The sequence below is a fragment of the Zootermopsis nevadensis genome, unplaced genomic scaffold, assembly GCF_977971745.1.
Source record: "Zootermopsis nevadensis isolate Lab colony 2312 unplaced genomic scaffold, Znev_1.0 Znev_ptg000030l, whole genome shotgun sequence".
Lineage (NCBI taxonomy): Eukaryota > Metazoa > Arthropoda > Insecta > Blattodea > Termopsidae > Zootermopsis > Zootermopsis nevadensis.
In genome coordinates, this window is record NW_028259162.1 from 18,039,227 (window position 1) to 18,063,140 (window position 23,914).

The window sequence follows — 23,914 nt, forward strand, 5'->3', positions numbered from 1 at the left end:
CTGCTCCATACAGCGCGACACTCCATACGGAACACTTCACTAGTTTCCTCTTCATCTCCAAGCCCAACTTGCTAGTGAGAAGTATCCTCTTCTTGACGAAAGCTGCCTTGGCCATGGCTATCCTTGCTTTTACTTCCTTGGTGCATTAAATATACTATTTAAACTTCTGTGTTCCGTACAATTTGAAACGATTTCTTCCACGTGTTTCATGCGTGAAATTTGTCCGAATTAACTAACGACCTCAATGATCCAGGAATCCTAAAAAAAAAAACTGGTAGTCGCTAAGCGGGTCAAGAAATTACTTCCTTTTTTAAACCTGGAGGTTCAATGCCGTGTTCACAAGAACCCGTCACTGGTCGCTATGCATGCAAGGCCTACTCTCTCGTCTCTGCAGCGGTCCGCACGCCAAGAGAAGTCCGCTGGGAGTAGGAAGGGCATGAATGCTGCCTTGTACTCTTTAACAAAACTACTCGTATATACGGAGCACAGGTAATACCAACGGGGTACAATGCACTTGAAACAGAAACGGTTAGAGTGCACACGCGCAATATGATCACCCACCTTCTCCCATTCCTGCTTCCCGATGGACTCCACCTGAGGCGGGGAACATCCAATCCAATCTGCATTCAAAAATTTGCATGAATTTCTCATCCTTTCCATGCATGCTACCTGAGACAGCTGCTCCATCATCTAATTACCCAAATAATATTTTAGTTGTAAAAATTATGAAGTTCTTCACTGTACATCTTTCAATAGCTTCTTTTACGTCTCATCAGCACCCTAGGGATTTTAGGATCTCAGGGCAATGAGTATGAAGATGGCTGTCTTCTGGATTGTTGCACTATGCATTCTGATAGAATTTTACCGGCATTTCAGAGGTTGTTTAGTATTGTCTTACTCAAACTTTAATCAATTGTAAAGCGTGTATAAAGAAAATATTTAGACTAAAGCAAATGTATAAAATTCCTTAACGTATAGACGTATTTACGTCAAATTCTCCGGAACCGTGGTTCCACTGTCACTTTTTTATTTTAACTGCCCTCAAAAGAGTTACTTTATGGAATAAGTAGGTACTATACAAATAAACGCGTAAGTTTTCTTATCTTTACATTCTTAGCTTAAACCATTCAGTTAATACATAAAATATCTTGAAATTCTATAACATTTGAAACACGACGTGTTTATTCTATAGCCTATAAAGGACATATACTTTTTCCAGTACGTATTTAAGAAATTCCCTTACTTGAAGCTGAACCACGCATTTTGAACGTCAGCTAAGATGAAACGACGAAGTCCTAAGTTATCTTGCTTTTATGTGTCATTCTTTTGTCGCTGAATGACGGCGCTGAATTTAGTATACAGGAATTAAACTAAGCTACCATCATTTCCTTCCATGTAGGCTCATAACTACCAGGTGATTCAAAAAGGACTTTACAACTTTTAAGTGTATACAAATTTAATCAGAAAGCTTACAGAATCAGTTGGGGTGTCATTTTGTAGCAAAACAAATCAAGTTTGACTCACGTTGTGATGTAGTACCGAATTCCGTCCCCGCGAGCGCAAGCGGCAGTGCATTTCAAAGTGGCTACTTTCACAGGTGCGGAGCGCGCTCGCTGTGTGCTGTGGTTTGAAGAAACGAAATCTGCGACAATGGTTCAACGAAATTTTCGAACCCAGTATGGCAAGGATCCTCCCAGTAGACCTACAATTTACTCTTGGCACAAGAATTTTGTTGAGACTGGTTGTTCTGTTCGCCATGACAAATCTCCAGGTCGCCCGCGTGTTTCTAGTGCTGTTGTGGAACACGTTCGTGACAGCCCAAAGGTGAATGTGTTTTGTGCCCTTAGCAAAGTTAAAGTGTACGGCTCGTTCTTTTTCCATAAGAGAACCATCAACGGTATCGTGTATCTGGATATGCTCGAAAATTTTCTCATACCACAGTTAGACGAAGATGACCAAGAAGGACGATTTCACTTCAAGCAAGACGGCGCAACACCTCACTACCTCACAGAAGTCCGGGGTTTCCTCAATAACCGTTTCCCAGGTCGGTGGATTGGTCGAACAGGGCCGATAGCATGGCCACCTCGTTCTCCAGATTTGACACCCCTAGATTTTTTCTTATGGGGTTTCATTAAAGATCGTGTGTATGTTCCACCCTTACCTGCCAATCTCACTGAGCTCAAAGCTCGAATCACCGCCGCAGTTGCAGAAGTGACACCGGATATGCTGGATCGTGTTTGGCAAGAAATTGATTTCAGGTGGGATGTCTGCCGTATCACCAATGGCAATCACGTCGAACCAAAATGACTCTTTGAGGTACAACTTGATTCATTTTGCTACAAAATGACACCTCAACCGATTCTATGAGCCTTCTGAATAAATTTCTATACACTTTCAAAGTTGTAAAGTCCTTTTTGAATCACTCAGTATTATAATTATTTTAACCCTACTGCATAAAGTTTTCAATCGTTAAGTTATATGGTGTGAATCCGATTTATTCCAAGAACGTCTCATCCTTCCACAACTCATGTTGTCTCTAGCTGCACATTTCATAATTCTTTATACATATTTAACAATGCATCCCTCCTTAATAGCCATTCGTAACCTTGTATTTACGAACACCTCTTGTGTGCTCCATTCCCCGTCACTTTAAACAGTTCATAATTCTTGTGAACTAGAATGCATATACAAAAGAAAATGCTTAAATAAAATAATAACAAGTGGATTATAAAAAGTCTATCTTCTGGGTTGTATTGTCCTAATAAGGCTGGTTAATCCACCTTAAAATCTTTCAGTCCTCCATTCAGATTATATTCCCGATATGTTTGACTCCGAACATCGAACTGCGCTCTTAAATCCACAATAAACTCACTCGAAGCTGATTCCCTGGTACAATTACCACAAAAATTACCCGTTGAGGAAACGGATGACCGATGTCTGGCTGTTATCGTTAGACATTAAATCCCCGGAAACAGAACCCGCTGGTTTAAGACCGACAACACCAAAGCCCGCCACCGACCACGATCTTAAGCCAACTTCATCAATTTGCTATCCTCACAACTCCTGGTTATGTAATATTCTAAATTCCACATTTATTTCATCCCCCCCCATTAGGTCCAAATATTCTTCTGAACGCCTCGTTTTCAAACAATTGTAATATAAGCTTTTCCTTCAAGGTAAGAGACCATGATTTACAACCATACAAGGGCTTTGTCAGGCTTAATGAAATGGGTGGTCAAACGAGGTCAAGGTACTATAAACAGGGGCGTGGAATCACTTGTTTAACGAAAGAATTATCAGTTACTGAAAAAGCTAATGGATTTTCGAGATGTCATGATGGGAGTTTTAATGTAGTCTCTTGATAAGTGATTTTCGTTGGAAATGAAAAAATAATAAGAGTGGAGAAGAAACAATATACTGATAAGGAGGAGGCATTATGAGTCAATGCACGGTCAAGGCAATCGAGTTTGTGACATGAATATGAGACGAGGAAGAGATTACAATGCAAGGTCGAACGGGCAGTTTGTTTGATTGCGTAAGAAGAAACCAGTGTCCAAGTATGACAACGTATTTTATTTAATCAGTTAAGTTATTTTATCATCTGAATGAACAGTACCCTCAGCGATGAATTGGACGTAGTGGCCCATAGCATGGCCACCGAGGTCGCCGGACCTGACTCCATTGGACTTTTATCTGTGGGGTCACTTGAAGTCCGTCGTTTATGCAAAACCCATAAACAATGATGACGACCTATGGGAACTTGGGCAGAATGCATGCCAGATGATTCGAGGAAACCCTGGAGTGTACGAATGAATCCATCAGTCTTCGGTACGTCGTGCTCGGGCATGTGTGGAAAATGGAGGAACAACCTTTGAGAAATATTAATACTTTATATATATATCATGGATGTTAGTATTAACATCCACTTTTTCAATATCATTTATTTATAGTGAAAGGGATTATGGAGTTTGGGGGATATAGTACAATATGTGTGTCCATTATTCATACCCAACTTCAAAGAAATTATCTAGAGTATATGGTACTTTGTATACATTCAAATAGTGCTACAAGCAGACCAATAATTAGGGCAGTAACTGTCAACATTGTTTCAAAGTTGAGTTGACATGTCTCCAACCATGATGGCTGCAGAGGTCTTAACGGTACTCCAGAGAATTCTGGTTCTTTCACCCAAATGTCACTCTTTGAGATTTTTCCTTGTGAATGCAGTACCTGTCAAGTGAGAAACAAAATCAGTGTTACTATGACATGAACAGGTATGAAATAGAAAGGTATTCCAATTCCTCTAAGTATTATGGTCATGAAAGAGGATAGTAAAATATCATAGAATCTGCAATGTATATTTGTAAATGTTAATAGATATTTTATTATTTTACTTTCACATTAAATTAGGAGCCGGGAGAGCTCAGTCAGTACAGTGACTAGCTATGGGCTGGACGACTCGGTTTGATCACTGGCGAGGGCAGAAGATATTCTGGGGCCCACTCAGACTCATATCCAATGGGTACCATGGTCTTTCCCAGGGTTAAAGCATGTCCAGGTTGTAATGCTGACCATTCACCCCCATCTAGTGCCGAGGTAAAGAAAGAATGGGAACTATAATTCAACCCCCCCCCCCCAAATGTACATAGCGTGTAGCGAGACACCTTTATTTTACTTTACTTTTCACATTAAATTACATAGGACAGGGTCAAAGTCTTCAATGGAGTGAAAGTAACCAGAACTGCAATGTCATTTCCTGTAACAATTCAAAATCCTTCGGGAACAGAAATTTCAGAATCCAGCTAAAGCAAACAATCAAGTTTTGGTATTAAATTGACATGCAGAATCATAATAATTTTGCAGAAATGGTGTTAAATACATTTTACATCCAAATATTTTGTGAATTTGTATACAACAGCCTATAAATTATACACTGAATTTGGCTAAATTACTTATAAATAAAACATTTCCTTTGTTTAAAATTATATTAATAAAACCATCAAAATAAGCCACATACTTCTCTGGCAGCTCTCTCTCCTGCCTCGATAGCTCCATTCATGTAGCCAGTCCACTCTAATGCAGTCTCAGAACCAGCAATATAAATTCTGTTTCCAATTGGTTCTCGTATTGCTGGCCCATATCTAGTAAGGACACCTGGTGGACAGTAGCTAGAGTAACCGCCACCAATATACGGTTCTTCTAACCACAACTTATCCACATAATATACTGACTGGAACCAACAATGCAATAAAACACACTTTATTAGTAACAAAAATAGAGCCTGAATAATTTAAAGATGAGCTTTATAGCAGGGCAATAGCAGGAAGTTAATATAAACCATAACATTTGTATCTTATAGATCCTTACAATTTTTGTAAAGGACAATTTTCTCTCAGGTTAATACTTGGTGATAAAGCCCAAAAAATATACTTAGATATCTGAATTTTAAAATAAATTAGTGAGTAGTCCTCACAAAGTTATTATCATATATAATTAACACATATTGAAGAGGAAGATTTTTAATGGCAGCATTTAAACATCTTAACATCACCTTGATGGCAAATAAAGTTTAGAGAGCCCACTGAATTTGATGTTCACAGATGGGAAGAATGAACAGCAGCACAGTAAGAATAAAAATCAACAAATAACCACGTTATTATATGGCTGCCACCTCATTATAATATACAGAATGGCAACTGAATTGTCTCAGGGTTGCCACTGCCAAGAACATTGGATACCCTCAGGTATGATACAGTTGCAATTAAAGAATAAAAGATGAGTTCTCTTTAACAGCGCATTATTTTTACTAAATATTTTCATATTTGTCTGGTTAACACACATACCTCAAGAGCTTCTTGACTGTCATAAAAATTGGCAAGGGAATGGCAGATGGAATCTCTGCGAGCAGACTGTTCCATGTCTTTAAGTTGGATGGCATGCTTTCCATAAATGAAGCAAGTCAGTCCATAGAGAGATATACCTGGTTTTCGGTCCTCATGGACATTACCAACAACCTCAAATCCATCCATACAGGACACAAATCCATTATATCCTAAACAGATAACAATACCCACAGAAGAAGTTGGAAAGGTTTCATGTTACTGCTTACTTCTGTTATCCACAAAGTATAATTCTGAACTGCAGTTGCTACTGATTTCAGAAAGACTGCATTATAAAAAAAAATCCCTAACATTAACTGCAGGTGTCTTAACATTAAGCCTGATAGTGAAAGACCATGAATTTGACATGGTCTTTTCCAGTTACACATAATCCTATGGTTATTTCTTCTTCTTCTTCTATGGCTCTCCGGTCCGTATTCAGTCCACGGCCTCTTCAATTCTCCTCTTCCATTAGGTCCGTCTGTCCGAGGTTGAGGTTTCGAAACATCTTAATTTTTACGGTGCAAGGTTGTTAGCCTTGCGACCAACCCCCAACCTGGAGGACCAGGGGACCTGGCTAGGGAGGTCCTACCACTGAGGTACTCAAGCCCCACCACCACGACAAGGTGCAGGTACCATTAAGTGGGGCATAACTTTATTTAAATATGTAAAATACTTGGGGTTTCAATCCTTGTCACTATTCAAGAACTTTTTATGGACACTAACTTATATTTCTCTACATACGTGATGATATTAAAATATTAATTTGGCCTAGACGTGCAGCAGAAAACATTATGAAGAAATAAACATATATATAAGCAAGTGGATCATATTTAGATAACAGTAAGTTGATCTCCAATGAATAATAAAAATCAGAACATTAGCTCACTCATTTACTGTTCTAAAAATGTATTAACATCATATTCAGGTATTTAATGTTACATTCCAAAAGCAACATGCAATTTATCTCATGGACTTGTGTGCAGGTAGTCAAATGATCAAATCTCACTTTGGTTACCTTTAAAAAAAGATAATCAGTGCTGGTTTAAGAAGGAACAATTTTAGTCTATTACAGATTGTGTGTTACGCAATTTTTTCATGACTGATTTAACTATTTTTAAGCTTCAAGTAAGAGTAAAGGAATATTCATTTCTGCAAATTTTCGATGTCATTTGTAAATTATTAGAAATATTCTGGTGAGATTAATGTGACCACCTGACAGCCTCCTCGTTTATGAAAAATGAGTTTCGATATAAATTAACCACATCAGTATATAAACAACAGCATGCATATAAGTTCAAGAATATAAACAATGCGTATGTGACTCCACAGAAATATGGTTTCATCATAATGCATTAAAGTATGTTAATCCTTTCACCTTTTTCTACCCAGAATTCTCTCTTGTAGAATACAGTGCATTTGAGAACAATTCCCATAGGACATCGTTGAATTAATCCGTGACGTAGTGATGGCAGTGGAGGATCAAAATTTATTTTGAGATGAAAGAAAGATCAGTACATGAAGTCATTCGATCGCCCTGATAATGGAGGCAGCAAGGACCTCTGGAACGATGGTAAACTTCTACCAGACTACTCGGCACGACAACCCAGAAGACAGCCATCTTCAGACTCACTGCCATGAAAATCTCATATCGTACATTGAAATATTAGTTTACTTCTGTGATTTATGCAAATATACAAGTCAATATGATTAATTAATTATTATTAAAATTAACATTTTGAATGTTAAACAATGTAAGTGCCATTTGTTAAATGGCAAACAGACAAATGTAATAGAAAATATGTGAAACTAATTCAAGTTCTTGGTTACATAGCATAATATAGTTGGTCTCAGAAATAAAATTAATACATTTAGGGAAAAATGAATAAATAAATGCATATGACCAGGATAAAGTTGAACAGACACTCCTAGCTTCTACCTCTGTGTGTATATTTGTGTGTCGAGCGACCAAATGCCTTTTAAATGATTTGTAGGGAATGGATGCAGTGTAAAATCAATATACAGATTATATAAAAGTTGTAAATTCCCTGTACAGGGGTTCTGAAAGGATTATGTTTATTACATCTGCTACATTTATCAAAGAGACTTATAATGTAGCCAATTCCCTTCCAACAGAACTGAATTTGTGTGAACAATCTCACTGCTCTGATACATAACTGTTTTAAGGAACCTTCATGTGCAAAGAAGGAACAAAAAGAACCATATTCCTCCAGGAAGCTGAAGCTGATCTCTCACCTACTTCTAGTGCTGAGATAAAACATGGAGCTTTATGTCTACTCCCACATATGTATGTCTGATATGGTGCTTGGTTAAGCATCAGAGACAACTTTATATTTACATTTACTTTTAACTTTTGTCACACTTGGTGGACTAGTGGTTAGCGTGCTCGCCACTGGACCCAATGTTCGTGGGTTCATTCCTGGCTGAGGTCAATGGATTTTTAAGGGTGGTAATAATCGGTTGCACAACTTCCTTCAGAGGGCAAGTAAAGTCGGCGGTCCCATGTCGTAGATATACGGCATGCAAAAGAACCTTACGAGTATCATACAAGATGTTTCTTAAGAAAAATTCAGCGACCACCTTCCTCACACAAGTCTCCTGATTAACTGCTAGATGGCTCTGGCAGTCAAATTAGGATTGAGTAGAAATTGTGCAGAGTCAGTGGGCTGGTCACTCACTACTTCATGACCAAGACCAAGAAACCTCCGGAAAGGAGGCGTCGAAAACCCACAACAGGGTTGTACAGCCGAGAAACAACAACAACAACAACCTATAACTTCACATGAATATATACAAGATGAATTACACTTTACATAATGTAACTCCAATGGGAGAAATATCCTTGTTTATGCTCCTAGAATACTGAGAACAAATTCAGTGTCATATATTAATGGATGGTTTTATCTCCTTTAGTCCTAACAACACACTGCACTGGGGGGAACCCACTTAATTTGCACCCACAGCTTCTGGATTTTCAGATAAATAAATTATTGATGTAAATGTTACTTGTAAGACTTGAGGTTCTCACAGCGGTGAGTATGAAGATTTCTGTCTTCTGGGTTATTGCGCTGAATATTCATCGCCCTGATGACGGAGGCAGTATGACCTCTGAAACGTTGGTTAACATCGACCAGACTACACAGCGCAATAACCCAGAAGACAGAAATCTTCTAAATATTACTTACATGTGCAAATGGAGGAATAGCCATTATTACATGTGAGCCATTGAAAACAGTTCCATCCAGTGTTTTGACCATCACACCATCGTTCATGTGAATTATTTGTACCACTGCATTTTTCAGATGAATTCGATCTGAAAAATGAAAAATTCAATCAATCAGCCATAACTAAGGAAACATTTTATTCTACTCACTAAAGGAATGAAAATTAACTGTATACCTCCAAGAGTTTTTGCCATCTTGATGCTAAGTTGCTGAGAACCACCAATAATTTTACATTCCTGTGCACCACCCTTAACCTTCCAGATATGATTCACACCTTGTGCCTGATGTAAATACCACAAAAAGAAGAGTAACGACATCTCATGATCTTCAGCAGTGTTGGTAGTAACAGCCATACCTTCAAGAAATTCTCTTGCATCCCTGTCAACAATGCAAACCAGTCAGTATGAACAGACAAATGTTTATATATTCATTAATAAAATTCAAAAAATAAGTGAAGAAATTGGTGATACATTTCTAGATGGCTTATAAAATTTTTTAATCTCTGCTATGGAATTGATATAATCTCATCTTATTGTAAAAATTATTAAAAATAGTGTTTAAATGACATGTGTCACTTTAAGTTTATGTACATACATTTTCATGTCTTTTAATAGTACTTTTATATAAATTTCGTTGTTAAATCTTATCATACCAAAATTAAATCTCCACTTTGGATGTTCATAGCCTGATTAAATTTTGGCATTTAGTTAATAAAAGCACAATTCAGCAAGCTGTCACACAGCACAAAAACTATTTAGACACGTGGTTCACATACCCCACCTGGATACACTGCTTTATATAGAATTTTATTTTTTTTTTCCCTAAAATAAACAGATTTTTACATGAATAAATTAAAACACGTTTTTAAAGTTAATTTTGTGGGTTGCATTGATACAAATGTTTACCAATTATAAGGAGCATAAAAAAATTGAGTAGACTTCTCTCCCAAAGTATAAAATTTTATCACAATCTTCTGGGTTGATTTCAGATGAAACACAAACATCAACAGACATAACGTATGTGTACATTGTGAAAAATATACACAAAAATTGATCGCTGAAATTTGGTTTTAGGTCCTATAGTTTCATTTTCTTTATTGCGCAGCACACAAACCTTAAAGCATGAACCAACATTTGCAGAATATAGCATTTGTTTAGAAAGAAATCTGGTATCAACTCTGTTTTAAATAAGAAATTAAAATATTACTTGTACTCATAAAAATGATCCTGTGTGACTACGAAACCATAACATATAATATGTGTATTAGTTACCTTGCTAAAATATATGCTGTCATGGTTATCTCGGCAAAGATATGTCTCAGAGTCCAGTTCCCTGCACAATCGCAGGACATGATTTTGAGTGGGACCAACTTAAGAGGCTCCAAGGTCAACCCAACCATAATGTGGGTCTCCTGCCTCTGCTGATGGTGTTTGTGTCAGAGTACGACCACCCACCCTGTCATTGGCTTCCAGCACCACCACCTCCACGCCACGCTCATGAAGCAGTTTTGCGGCACTTAAACCTGATACACATTATGTTTGATGACTTGTAAAACACAAGTTTCACTCAGTTTTAATGTAACATAATCATCTTTAAATACCAAGAAATATCACAATCATTTTTATGGTTACTCATGAGTGATGGGGAAGTATATATTATTTTCCGTAATATTAGTTAGGTATGTAATATTTACTTGTGAGAAAAGTTAATAAATGTATGTATATGTGGTAAAGTCTACATAGGGCAGAGCAGCCGCTCTTAAGAGACCAGTCAAGGAACACCAGCACCATCTCTGGCTGAAGAAACGAAACAAATCCGCCATTTCCAAACACAGTGTCAACCTGGGCCAACGTATTCAAATACAAGACACCACTCTCCTGTCCACACAGCTTAGGCCAAGCTCTTCCCATAACTCTGTTTCGAAGTGCGTGGCTTACTCATTGCCCTGATGATAGAGGCAGCAAGGACCTCTATACCGTTCGTATTCTTCTACCAGACTATACCTTGCAACAACCCAGAAGACAGCCATCTTCAAACTCAGGTCTGATAGATCACTTAGTTTTTGTTCAGTATCAACTACTGAGGTTATGAAGCACAGATTGAGATATTGAAGATGATTGTAAATGAAATGGAAGGAATACAGAGGGAAGCATCCGCAAACTATTTTAAGGTATTACGAGACCTCAGTCCTAGTAACACCAAGGTTATACTTGTCCCAAGCAAATCACTCTCAATACAGACATTTAATTTGTCGTTTATTTTGATTGGTTACATAAAATCCCCAATGAAAGAAAATATAAATTCCCTTCTTTCTTAGTACAGACTACAGACAGTTATACTTTTCATGAAATATTAATAAATAAATTATAGAGTAAAAATTAGACTAATACTTTGTAACCGCTCATCGGACATTAGTTTAGTTTTCGTTAATTAATTCTGTATATTTAATCATATCTCTCTATAGGGACATGTGTTATTTATATCGGTTTATTAACAGTATTTGTATTTTACCATTAGTTACCTCACGAATTGTTCAATTTAACACATGCTTCTGTATCACACTTCTCAAAATGTTTATTGTATTGATAACTAATTGAGATTTAAGCACTACTTGCTTGAAACGGTAGTGGACTTCCGCCCCAAGTGCTAAAGGTAGGCTTTACGTTACGTGAGCAGAAAACATATTTAAGGATTTACTTAATGTTCGATCTCGCATGTAAATTCTGTTTATTATCGACAAAGAGTTGCATTTATGAGCAAGCGTGTGAAACCGGGTTGTGCGGATATTGTAAGTCTCTCTCTTTCATGAGAAAGGGGTGGATCTTCACACCGAACCCGGGCCTTTCGCCAATGGGAACTAATGTTATATCATTCTTGGTTCGAGTCTCTATACCGAAGGTACAGAAAGCACGCAAGTGATTAATAGCTTAACTAAGATATCTTATAAACTTATCATTTACTTCTGTAACTTAATTATGAACGAGTGTCAATAAATAGTGGTGACTTCCTAATTATTATTGACTGGTATGAACCAAGCCGTTAACACCACCCGAAATAAGAGTCCACCCACCGACGAGCTAGGACCCAGCAATCATATATGGCCCTTGGAAGGAGGAACAACCGAACACCCACCCAAAGACGTGGTTACGACCAGTGGACGGTTACAACTTAATCATATTTGGATACTTTTAAACCCCATCCTGCCTGATTATTTTTAGGACAAATTATTTTGAACTTAAAATTTAAATAGAACAATGCCTTGGTCACAACAGATTCAAATGAATGTTCAATACTGGTTTCCTCCGCAATGCGTCTTGCGCTAAAATTTAAACTCTCATGAAGTAAACACAAGTCTGACAGACCTACCACATACAACATGCAGCAATTAACATGAATATACTTAATAACTTTTAAAGATATTGCAGTACTATTAAATGATGTGAGTCTAATGATTTTCATCTCAATTGAGGATGAATACTGGATAACTCTGATGTTAATTGACTAGAAATGGTAAAATCACGTGCCTGCCTTTATCCATTATGGAACTTAGATCTTAAACAATATGTGCTGCAACTGAAAACAACAACACGGTTTAATGATTCTATTCTCCCAGTCTGGGTAAAATACATTCTATGTTTAATGTTGGGTTATATTGCAAATAGAAAAGCTACCAGGATACACTTCCGTAAAACCTTACCACTAAGTCCAGCTCCAATTACTATAGCTGGTCCCTTACTGGACATGTTGATGTTGATACTTCTCGTGGAATAACTTATCGAAGTCTGACTGTACTATACTAAAGAGCAGCTTATATATATTGACAGACGACATACGAGTTGAGGACGACAATGACACACATTACAGAAAGAAGACGTATTACATATCCCACAAAAGGCAAATGAAGTGTGTGGCTAAAAATGGAACCAGCTGTTCAGTTTAATGATTTGCTGCTAATATCATTATCATTTTGTTTATTAACCAAAAACAATAGTCTCATCACGGGCTAGTTAACCACAAACCTTTGTCATGCAAATAAATACTGTAACTATAACAATAAAAATTTCCACGCGTTATAAATATAGTTATGTAGTATTCATCGCAAATAAAACAAATGCAGCAGACACAGACCATTAACCCTTTGCGGTCCAATGTCGGACCGAGTCCGCCATGCATTTATTGCATTTTTACATAATCTGGAGCGAAACTGGTTCTGGAAAACTGAGTCAGTATTATCATTCAAGCCTTTTTTGCACGAGTTCTATCCTTGTTGTCCTAGAAATACTTTGTGAACCTTGAGCGACAGAGGTCCCAATTCCACGTGTTGATATTGTGACGTATTGCCTTCAGAGCAGCATAACAATGTCAATAAACAGTTTAGTTGTCTGTTTATTAACATTAATGAGTTTGGAATTTTTGTAATCGTTTTTAGACATTGTTGTATTTGGCATTGTCGTATTCGGCATTGTTGTGTCTACTTATAGACATTGTTGCTTTTGAAATTGGTGTATTCATTTATAATTGTTGTGTCTGTTTAATGGTTGGAAAGAGAGAATGTTGAAAGTACAGTTGTTGGAAAGGGAGTGTGGAAAGAACAGAGCTGTGAATCGGGGGTAAGAGAAGTGTGCCGTGAGAGCCGAGAAAGTGGAGCCAACGAGAGGTCTGGTGTGGCGCTGAGAAAGGACGGGTCGGCTACGTGTGAGGCACCACGAACGTGGACCTCGGCGGCCGAGGAGCCAGCGTGTGTCCAGTGGGGTGCTACGGTCCGACGCTGAGTATGGACAGGTCGGCTACGTGAGAAGGCACCGGGTACGTGGACCGTGGCGGCCGAGGAGCCAGCGAGTGTCCAGTGGGGTGCTGCGGGCCGACGCTGAGTAAAGACAGGTCGGCCGCGTGAACAGGAACCGGGTACGTGGACCGTGACGGCCGAGGAGCCAGCGTGTGTCCAGTGGGGTGCTACGGGCCGATGTGTAAGCGAAGAGTGTGAAGAGCGCCGAACTCGAGGGACCAGATAGACTCGGAGGACAGAGTGTGTGTGTGTGTGTGTGTGCAGAGAACAGAGACATGAAGTGTTTTGTTGTTGCTGTAGAGAGATGACTGTATGTGCAGACCTCTGTAACTGATTTAATTTTACGTGAATACATCAGGGTTGACAATCCAGGTAGAAACGCCGACCCACGTTACAATATTAAGCGGATGTAATATGAAAGCGTCTTCACATGTGTTTGTTGTACTTGCTAATGTTAGGTCTGGCAATGCTGTTGTTCATAGCTTATGTATGTGCCTCTTGTGGTGATGGAACAACTTTCCTTTATGATTTCCTGTAATGAGATCACTCATGAGTGGGGTCGTTCTCATAAGGAGAATGACATACCTCGTGACTATTGATCATCCACCCCACATTATTTGATATCATATATAAACTTCATGACCCCAAGGCACATCATCAGAAGGTGGTCATGAAGTATAGCCTGAACTTTGAGTAACCTACTGTTCAACTTTACTTTATCTTGTCTTGAGATTAATAAAAATCTTCGTATTAGTATCCACAAACTGAGAATCTTCTACATTTGAAATACTTCTCCGCCAATCCTACGAAATACTACCAACATCTTAGGAAGCCGATTACCAACGTTACCTCAGGTACTTCCAAATGTATTACACTTGTAATGGTGAAAGGAGGCAGGAGAGAAAATTCTTCTTATTCTGACAAGTGTCTAGAATCGTGTTCACAAGTACGGACGACGCAACCACAGATCGCCGCTGAACTTCTACGGTTACCGAACCATCGGATCAATAGCTAAGAGCATAGTTCTGCTCTGTGAATAACATCTAGTGCAGTATCGTTTCAAATACTTTTCTGAAACTCCTTATTTATTTCTAAATCCAGTTTAAACCATTTGATAAATGAATTAATTTCCTTGATGATGTCCTCTTGAGGTTGAAACGCGTATGACAATAATGTCTTTTTTGTAGTGTTAATAGTTGTTTGTTTACTTATTTTATATTATAATACACTACACGGCATGCAAAGTTTTAGGACCGCAAAAGGTTAATGTTTAATCCATGGGAAAGTTTCGAGTTCAAAATTTGTTGACATCTGTACCTTCCATGTAGTTTCGAAATTTGTCAACAATGGAGGAACATGTCGCTTCCATCTGTAATTTATAACTGAATTCCCCTTAGAGGCTATCCCCACCTCCATGAATTTGGTAATCACATACAAATTGCAAGGCGTCACAATACATGAAACCTCGAACCACATTCTCACCGCTCAGGAAGCCTCAAATTTATGTTTTAATTAATTTGAAGCATTGGACATAAATAAAATCGAACAAAGTTGGCCTTAAATGTGTTTGGAGTGTCAGACATGGAAAGTATCGGAGAGCGAGGCACCACGATCCAGGAGTTCTACCGGGGCGCCAGTGTTCTGATCACGGGTGGAACGGGGTTCATGAGCAAAGTTCTGGTGGAGAAACTGCTCCGGTCGTGCCCGCACCTCAGCAGCGACTACCTCCTGGTCCGAAGCAAGAAAGACAAGGACATCGAATCGCGTCTAGACGACTTGTTCAACGATCCAGTACGTAAAACCTTCTGTGCCTTATTCCTGCACATGTACAAGGATAAAGCTCGACCAGCGACACACCAAATCTTGTCATATGAAAATCTCTCCATCATTTCCCATGCTCACGTTCTGTCACAGTTCTTCAGAGTGTAATAAATATTTTTGATTTGTAGTCGCGAGAATACTGAATACAATCTCGGTCGACAGCTGTCACCACTGTGTGACGCTCCTCTTGAATGTTGTAATTTCCAATGTGAATGCAGAGATTGGTTAATGAAATAGCAGAAAACGTTTTTTATCCCAACTTCAATATTTATGATCACAATGCCATGCATATTTACACAAATAATAAAACGTAACTGATTTCACGTCCGTAGAGTGGTAAGGTTCAAAAGGAAAAAGTGCTGATTTCACTTGAAAAATGCGTCCATATGTGGTCTTTCAGAAGTCATCTCAGAAATTAAAACAATAAAATATTATCGACCTGTTATTTGTAAAATTAAGAATATAAATGTAATCACGACTGGCTCAGCGCGTAACACAGTAATGAAATTAAAGTTCCCGGAGTGGAAAGCCAAAATCATGAATCAATAAAAGACCGACATTCAATAAAATATTAAATCTCAACGCCAGACCCAAAAGAAGAATATCTCACTGATAGTAACATACATGACAGAAAAAGACAACAAATTATACCAGAAAACAAGATGTGGCGGAAGTTAACCAGTCAAATGCTGTCATTACAGATAAGTAACTCAAAGCAGCTGCCCCTCGGTCACACCAGTGACCTTGAAGACGGTCATTCAGACGATGAGGCAACCTGTAGAGTGTCAATATCTACAAGTATCGCGGAACGGCCAGATTTACATAACAGTGCGGCAAAAATTTAACAAAATTTCTGGGTTGATTAAGATGGAAACGACCTCGCAAGGACCTGAATGTCAAATGCCCCGAGGTATGGAGCTGCAGCGGAAATTAACATTAGGTTTAGGGGGGGAAAGGGTGAATAAAATTAATGACGAGGGGAAGGAGGAAAGGCAAATTACATAAAGTTGACGTTACAAGGTGACTGAAAGGAATTGCATTCATTTGATAAAATAAACAAGTAATTACTAAATTGATATTGCTAGCCCGAAGGTAACTTATAACTCAAGGATTATGTAAGCTCTTACTGAAATTAGTTGATACGAACACGACAGTTTTCTTCGAAACACTTATAACGACCTAAGATTTATAGACTGTTTTAATTTTAAATCAAGATAAGAAAAATTATTGGAATTTAATAAGACTGTAACAACCGTCCACCACATTTTAAGTTTGTTTGCTCCATCTAGCTCAGGGTGGACTTAAGGTCGCTAACGGGGATCGAACGCAAAACGAGTAACAAATTATAAGCAAAGAAGTCACGTTTCTGTGGTTAACGAGAGGAGATCTGAAAGGGGAAACTGAAAGGCAGATTATAGCAGCACAAGACCAGGCACTAAACACAAAATATTACGCAACAAAAATACTGAAAACAGATAAAGACAGCAAATGCAGACTATGTCAGCAATTTGATGATACGAGAGATCACGTTATGTCCGGATGCCCCGTGCTGGCAAAAGAGCAGTATATACGACATGATCGTGTGTGTACTCAGTCACATTTTAACATATGCAGGAACGCTGGGGAAAGCTAGAAGAGACGAACTGGTGTGAACAGATCCCGAAGACAGTGGAGACAAGTGAAGATAGCCAAATAACTATTTTGTGGAACCAACAAGTCAGAACAGATAGAAATATTCCAAATAATAAACCAGATATTATAATCTGAAACAAAAACGGAACTTGCCTCTTAATTGACATAGCAACGCCGACTGACAGGAATGTGATTAAGGAGGAACCGGAGAAGATCTTGAAATACAAGAACCTTCTCAGAGAAATACAGAGAATGTGGAAGGTTCAAGCAAAAGTAATCCCAATAGTTACAGGGGCAACAGGAACTGTCTGCAGGTCGCTCAGGAAATATTTGGCCAACATCCCGGGCGAACACGACATCAGGGAACTGCAGAAGACTGCCATTTTGGGAACTTCAAACATCATCCGAAAGACGCTGTCATAAAATAAAATTATATAATACATGTAACATGTTTTATTTTTTTTATTTGTAGTGTTCTGTCTGACGACAAGTCCATATATTATGAACAGTATCCTTCCAACCTCTTCAGGTTATCAGGGACCTGCTCATACATATATACATTCTTGGCAGAGATGATCAGAAGTGGTTTGCCATTGCCTTCTTCTGTGTGTGAGTGGAGTAATTGTTGGGATGCCACGGAGAAACCGGGGAAGCCCCCGGAGGAAAACTCCGTGTTGCCTAGACCACGGCCTTGCCCAACACAAGTTATAAATTCGGGCACCGCCGGGAATCGAACCCGAGACCCCAGGATTACAAGGCCAGCGTTCTAACAGCTAGACCACCTCATCTTATTATTATTTAGTGTTCTGTCTGACGACAGGAGACAGGTCCATATGAACAGGATCCTTCCATCCTTTTCTCGGACTGGGACCTGTTCATATACGTTCTAGGCAGATGATCCAGAAGTGTTTTGCCATTGCCTTCTTCTGTGTGTGAATGGAGTAATTGTTGGGATGCCACGGAGAAACCGGGGAAGCCCCCGGAGGAAAACTCCGTGTTGCCTAGGCCACGGCCTTGCTCGGGTACATGAAAGTACATCCCCCATAAAGTGGTGAATAGATGGGATAATAATAATAGCAGTAATAATAATAATAATAATAAAACTGGATTCCTTCCTTCAAGAGACTGCCCAATAGTAATTGCCTCCTTCCTTGAAGGGAGTGATCGTGAGAAACTTCACCACGGTTTGCCCACGCAGCCCTCATTAACAGAACAAATCGAGTACACACTCGCAAACATAATAGATATCAAGAACAATAGAAACAAGGTCCTTCCAGTTACACTGTATTCTTGTGTTTCTTTGACAAGCGTTCGATAGAATTATGTTACCGGACGTATTACAAATTCCTAGACATAAATAAGTACCTCACAAAACAGTGATTTCAGTTCAGGATATATACCAGAATAATCAAATTAAAATATCAGTAAACGGAGAATGTCTGGGTTCAATTTAAGTAAATAAGGGAATTAGACAAATACACTCGATAATCCCCCTACAATTCATAGTTTTAATGTGGATGAAATCATAAACGAAGTTAAAAAGGGTAGAGGATATAAAATGCAAAGAGATGAAATAACGATAATATGCTACGTTGATTACGCGGTTCTAATATCAAAATCAGAAGATGATTTACAAAGACTCTTTCGCGCTTGTAATCAAAAAAGTTAGCAGTAAAAGACGATTATTTTAACTGAAAAGACGAAGTGTATGGCAATCAGTAAAGGGGCCCGTTAGATGTAAACTTGAAGTCGAAAGAAACGTAATCGAAGAAGTATTTAATTTTAACTCTCTGGGAGTGAACAGCAAAAGATACAAACTTAGGTTATGAAAGTATCCCGAATATCAGGTTGCTTCAATGACGTGATATGACACTATAGGGTCTTGGATACAAGCAGTTGTAATCGTCTAGTCAGGAGGACGAGCTCTGACTAAGACAACCGATCAAATATGAAGCAATGTTTCCGTTTTCAATACATTCACACCCGCACATGTCGCGAATTGTCAGCGGATCAAAGACCTACATTTATCACTGTCAGCTGTCCTTTCGAAAAATCCACATTTGAGAAGTTCAAAACTCTTTTAACCGGATACTTTGACAGGCCATTGCAGTATTTCACCCCCTAGGCGGTCGGGTTTATGCAAAAGTAGGCTTAAGTGACCTAGCGTCACCACGCGATGCAAACTATCAATGTTGGCCTCGGGTATAGAACCGACCACTCAGAGGAATGTTATTTTGGCTTAAATTTAAATTTGTCCACCAATCACAAAACTAACCGGGAAGTCGAACCAATGACGTTACAAAATTTCAGATTTCGGAATGAGTGAGAGAAATTGATATATTTGAGAGACAAACTTCTTCCTAGCCCAGTCGAGTTGCCATTTGTCAGTTGTTAGTCGTGAGTTCGTTTTCGAATTGCTCCATTATAAAATATTAATCGGTTATCACGGACGCATACGTCTATTCGCTTTACTCTGTTCACAAACAAATTTGCATCATCTGCCAATATCGAGCGGAGAAATTCAATTAACAATCACCAGCAATAGGAACCTAAAAACACAGGTGAGGCGATCTCAATGTAAACCCAGGATAAGAGTCTCGTGTCTCGTTTACCCAAGAGAAGAATTAATGATAACGAACGGTCGTACGATCAACTTTGACATATGCTGCTGAAAATAGATGTGAAACAGCCAAATGTAGACAGATATTAGAAACCATCGAAATGAAAAGTTTGAGAACGATAGTAGGGAAGATTTTTAAATACAGAGGCGGAAACAAGGAGATTAGAGAAGTGTGTGACGTACAGCCAGTATCCACGTGGATGATAGAAGATACTGGAACGACCATATCAGCAGAATGGAACCACAAAGAATCTACAAAATTGTAAGGGATAAGTCGCCACAAGGAAAGAAAGACGTAGGTAGACCCTCGAAGAGGTGGAGGGATTCTCTTTGACCGGAAAGAACAAGCAATCAGCCCATTATAACAGAAAGGAGAAGTAACATAAAGAACAGGTTATCTCAATCTCTAATGATTTTGGATAGCAAACGAGATTATAAAAGGTTTTTGAATTCAAAAAAATTAAACATTCCCCGAGTATATTCTACGAAGTGCGATCGAAAGGTTTCCAGACGGCGCGTATAAAAACCCGTACACTTATCTCAGGTATTAAATTCATCCATCACCCTCGAAGTAGTTCCCCTGGGAGTGAACACAACGATCCCAGCGCCGCTGCCAAGCCTGGAAGCATCCCTGGAAATCTTTTTTGTCAGCCTGTCAAGCACCTTCTGCGATTCTGCCTGAATCTCTTCTATCGTCTCAAATCGCCTTCCCTTTAACTGAATTTTCATCTTTGGGAAGAGAAAAAAGTCACACGGAGCTTCGAAAGGAAGTTGGGGTCGGTTCTTGCAAGATCTTTCAGCTCCTGACAAACGAGAAGTCGATTCTGCTTCTGGTCCTCAGACAGGATGCGTCGCATGTGGAGTTCTTCCTTTAGAATCAGCTGACAGGTCGCATTGCCTATCCCAACAATGTCGCACAATTCGTTGATGGTACGACGTCGATCTTCGTGAATGGCATGCCGAATCTTCGTAACATTTTCGGGCGTTGTGCTCGAAGATGTTCGTCCAGAACGCTCGTCATCATCGACAGAGGTTCGGCAATTCTTAAAACGTGAATGCCACACAAAAGTTTGTGCACGACCCATTTTGGACTCCCCAAAAGCTTGCTTTAGCATTTCATACGTTTCCGTAGCCGTTTTGGCGAGTCTTTGGCAAAATTTGATGCACACGCCATTCCGAAAGCGCAGGAGGGTCGGTGTAATGCACTACCAAAACGCCCGTAACTAAGAAACAAATGCTAATTCGATGATGCCGGCTGGCACACTGATTCACTATGAATGTAGGCCGCAACCTCTAGCGGCAGATGCTCGTACTACATCCGGTTCGCCCTCTATTTACACAGTCTTTAAACTTTCCGATCGCACCTCGTACTCTTAATTTCATCATGGACGTCATTTCTATTTGTTATTGTTTTTCCCAGATATATAATTTTTTAAAAAAACATTTTCAAATTATGTTGTAGCTGAAGTTCATCCTGTATTACGCTCATGTATTTAGTTTTGTCTACATTTACTTCTAGGCCTATTTCCTTGTTAGTCTACAGGAGAGTTCCTGCATTCTTGGCTATGGTACCCACACCCTCCCCCAGCGAATTTACGTCATCAGCATAGGCAAGTACCTGGTGCAGACCATTCAATTCGAGCCCTTCCTGATTCCATCTTACCTTCCTGACTACATCTTCTAGAGCAAAATATAAAAGCATTGGGGATAAAGCATCTTCCTGTTTTATGCCAATGTGCACTGGGAAGGGATCCGAGAGAAGGTTAGCTATAAGAAATCTACTAGATACTCCATTCATACACATCGTATTTGACCTTACAAGTTTCTTTGGTATACCAGAATCAATCAAAATGCCATACAGTTCCTCTCTTTTGAGTCATATGCCTTCCTAAAGTCCACAAATATTTGGTGTACTGACCCATTATACTCCCACTTTTTCTCTAATATTTATCGAACGCTAAAGATCTCATCAATAGTTGACCTTTTACGGCGGAATCCACATTGATCGTCTCCGATAGTTTCATTCATAATGGCGTCAGAAGAATATTTGATGAAATTTTGGATGATGTTTACAAAAGAGAGATACCTCGGAAGTTACTACCCTTAGTTTAGTCCTCTGTTATAAGGTGAGGGACAATAATTGATGAATGTTCCCTTTACAAAATTATTATGAAAAAGAAATGAGAAGTAGGTAGTTCAGAGTTTTAAATGTGTAGAACGAGGAATATATATTTTTACATACAGTTTACCCACAGTTACACTGCAAACCAGTTTGATTAGGCATCATGTAATATGAACAGTTGTAAAACATGTGAATTTTGTAATAGCAAATTTTTCAATCACACATATTTCATATCCCTGCTAGAAGATATGAACTCCCAATATAATAATGCACCATAGAACTGCAGTTCTTGACTGATGAGGTTTGATACAGTCATAAAGAGATTACAGAATTTGCTTGAAAAAATACGGACACACAATAAAAAGAAGAAATATTCCTACAACTGAAAGATGAAAGTTTCAATACTAATCTCACTTTCCTTTGTGCCAATGTGGACCAACTAAGCAAGAAACGAACTCCATAATCATGAGTTGTATAGAATGGTGCAGGCTGTCAAAAGACATTACCCGTTGTTCTCAAAACCGGTTGAGGAAAATAAATTTATATATTTTCCTGTTCTACAATAAATACACATGTCTAACACTCCCAGTAAGTACAATAATACTCTTAGGAAACTACAACAAGAATTTTGTAGTCAATTTTTGAATTTCATCAAAGTGGAAAATGAAATTGAAATATTCATTTGTATTTCACATTTGTTGCTATTCATTCCTCTGAAGTATGTCAATTTCTCTTGACTCTCGTTGTATGACCAGAGAGAATAAGAAAGATATAAACCTTAGTCCTGTTAAGTAAATGGCCGTAGTGACGCACTCATTGGTTACGGTTGTAACTGTTACAGTGTTAAGGTACACAAAGATCAGTACAAGCTGACACATTTTCACACAGTAATTTTAACATATAGCACCTGGCACATTAGATTCATTTTGTGATCAATTTTGGTTCGATAATAATAATAATAATAATTTATTTACATTCCATCGATCCATAACGCAGTCAGATGACGATAGAATGTGGAAAAAGTCATAATAAAAATAATAATAATAATAATAATACAATACATATTATAAAGTACAATTGGTACTATTATATAAACATCACATAATACAAAACAAAGTATTCACCTAGAGAAATGATAAGCCACATTTAGATCTACCCATTACACACAAGAGAAATTTATCATTTATTTGTAAACAACATAAATTCATTGACAGAGTAAGAGGAGTATGTAATTTAATCTTTCTAATGCTACCTTAAATTGTTCCTTCTTATTTACAAGACTTGTGAGATTTGATGGTAGACTGTTGAAAATTTTGATCCTTGCATAATATGCACTCTTCTGAAAGCGTGAGAGGTTGGCAATTGGTCTATGAAGCTGATTTTTATTCTTTGTGTTGACACTGTGTACAGCAGAATTAGTTTGAAAGAGTTCTTGGTTATTTACAGTAAAGTTCATTAATGAGAATATGTATTAACAGGAAAAAGCTAAGTTCTCTAATCTCCTAAATAGACTTCTACATGAATTTCTAGGTTTGACACCAGCCAATAATCTAATAATTTTCTTTTGTAAAGTGAATATTTTTTTTTACTGCTTGATGAATTTCCCCCAAAAATTATTCCAGATTTCATTAAAGAGTGAAAATAGGCAAAATATACTGATCTGAGTTTGTCAGTGTTGCTGACATGCAACAGAGATCTAACTGCATAACATGCGCCACTTAACTTAGGTATCAGTTTATCAATATGATTAGTCCAATTTAGGTAATTATCAATTTGCAAACCCAAGAATTCTGTGTTTATTGACTCTTG

The 23,914-nt window shown here is 38.3% G+C and overlaps 1 pseudogene across 1 annotated transcript; it reads right to left on the minus strand.

The window, feature by feature from the left end:
- Nucleotides 1-3,652: 3,652 nt before the first annotated feature.
- LOC147872201 (amine oxidase [flavin-containing] B-like) lies at nucleotides 3,653-12,991 on the minus strand (annotated as a pseudogene). Its single transcript, XR_015537900.1, has 8 exons — nucleotides 12,822-12,991; nucleotides 10,463-10,646; nucleotides 9,300-9,502; nucleotides 9,091-9,213; nucleotides 7,258-7,383; nucleotides 5,844-6,052; nucleotides 5,018-5,230; nucleotides 3,653-4,230 (listed from the first exon to the last, which is right to left on the minus strand). The product of XR_015537900.1 is annotated as an amine oxidase [flavin-containing] B-like (transcript).
- Nucleotides 12,992-23,914: the final 10,923 nt, after the last annotated feature.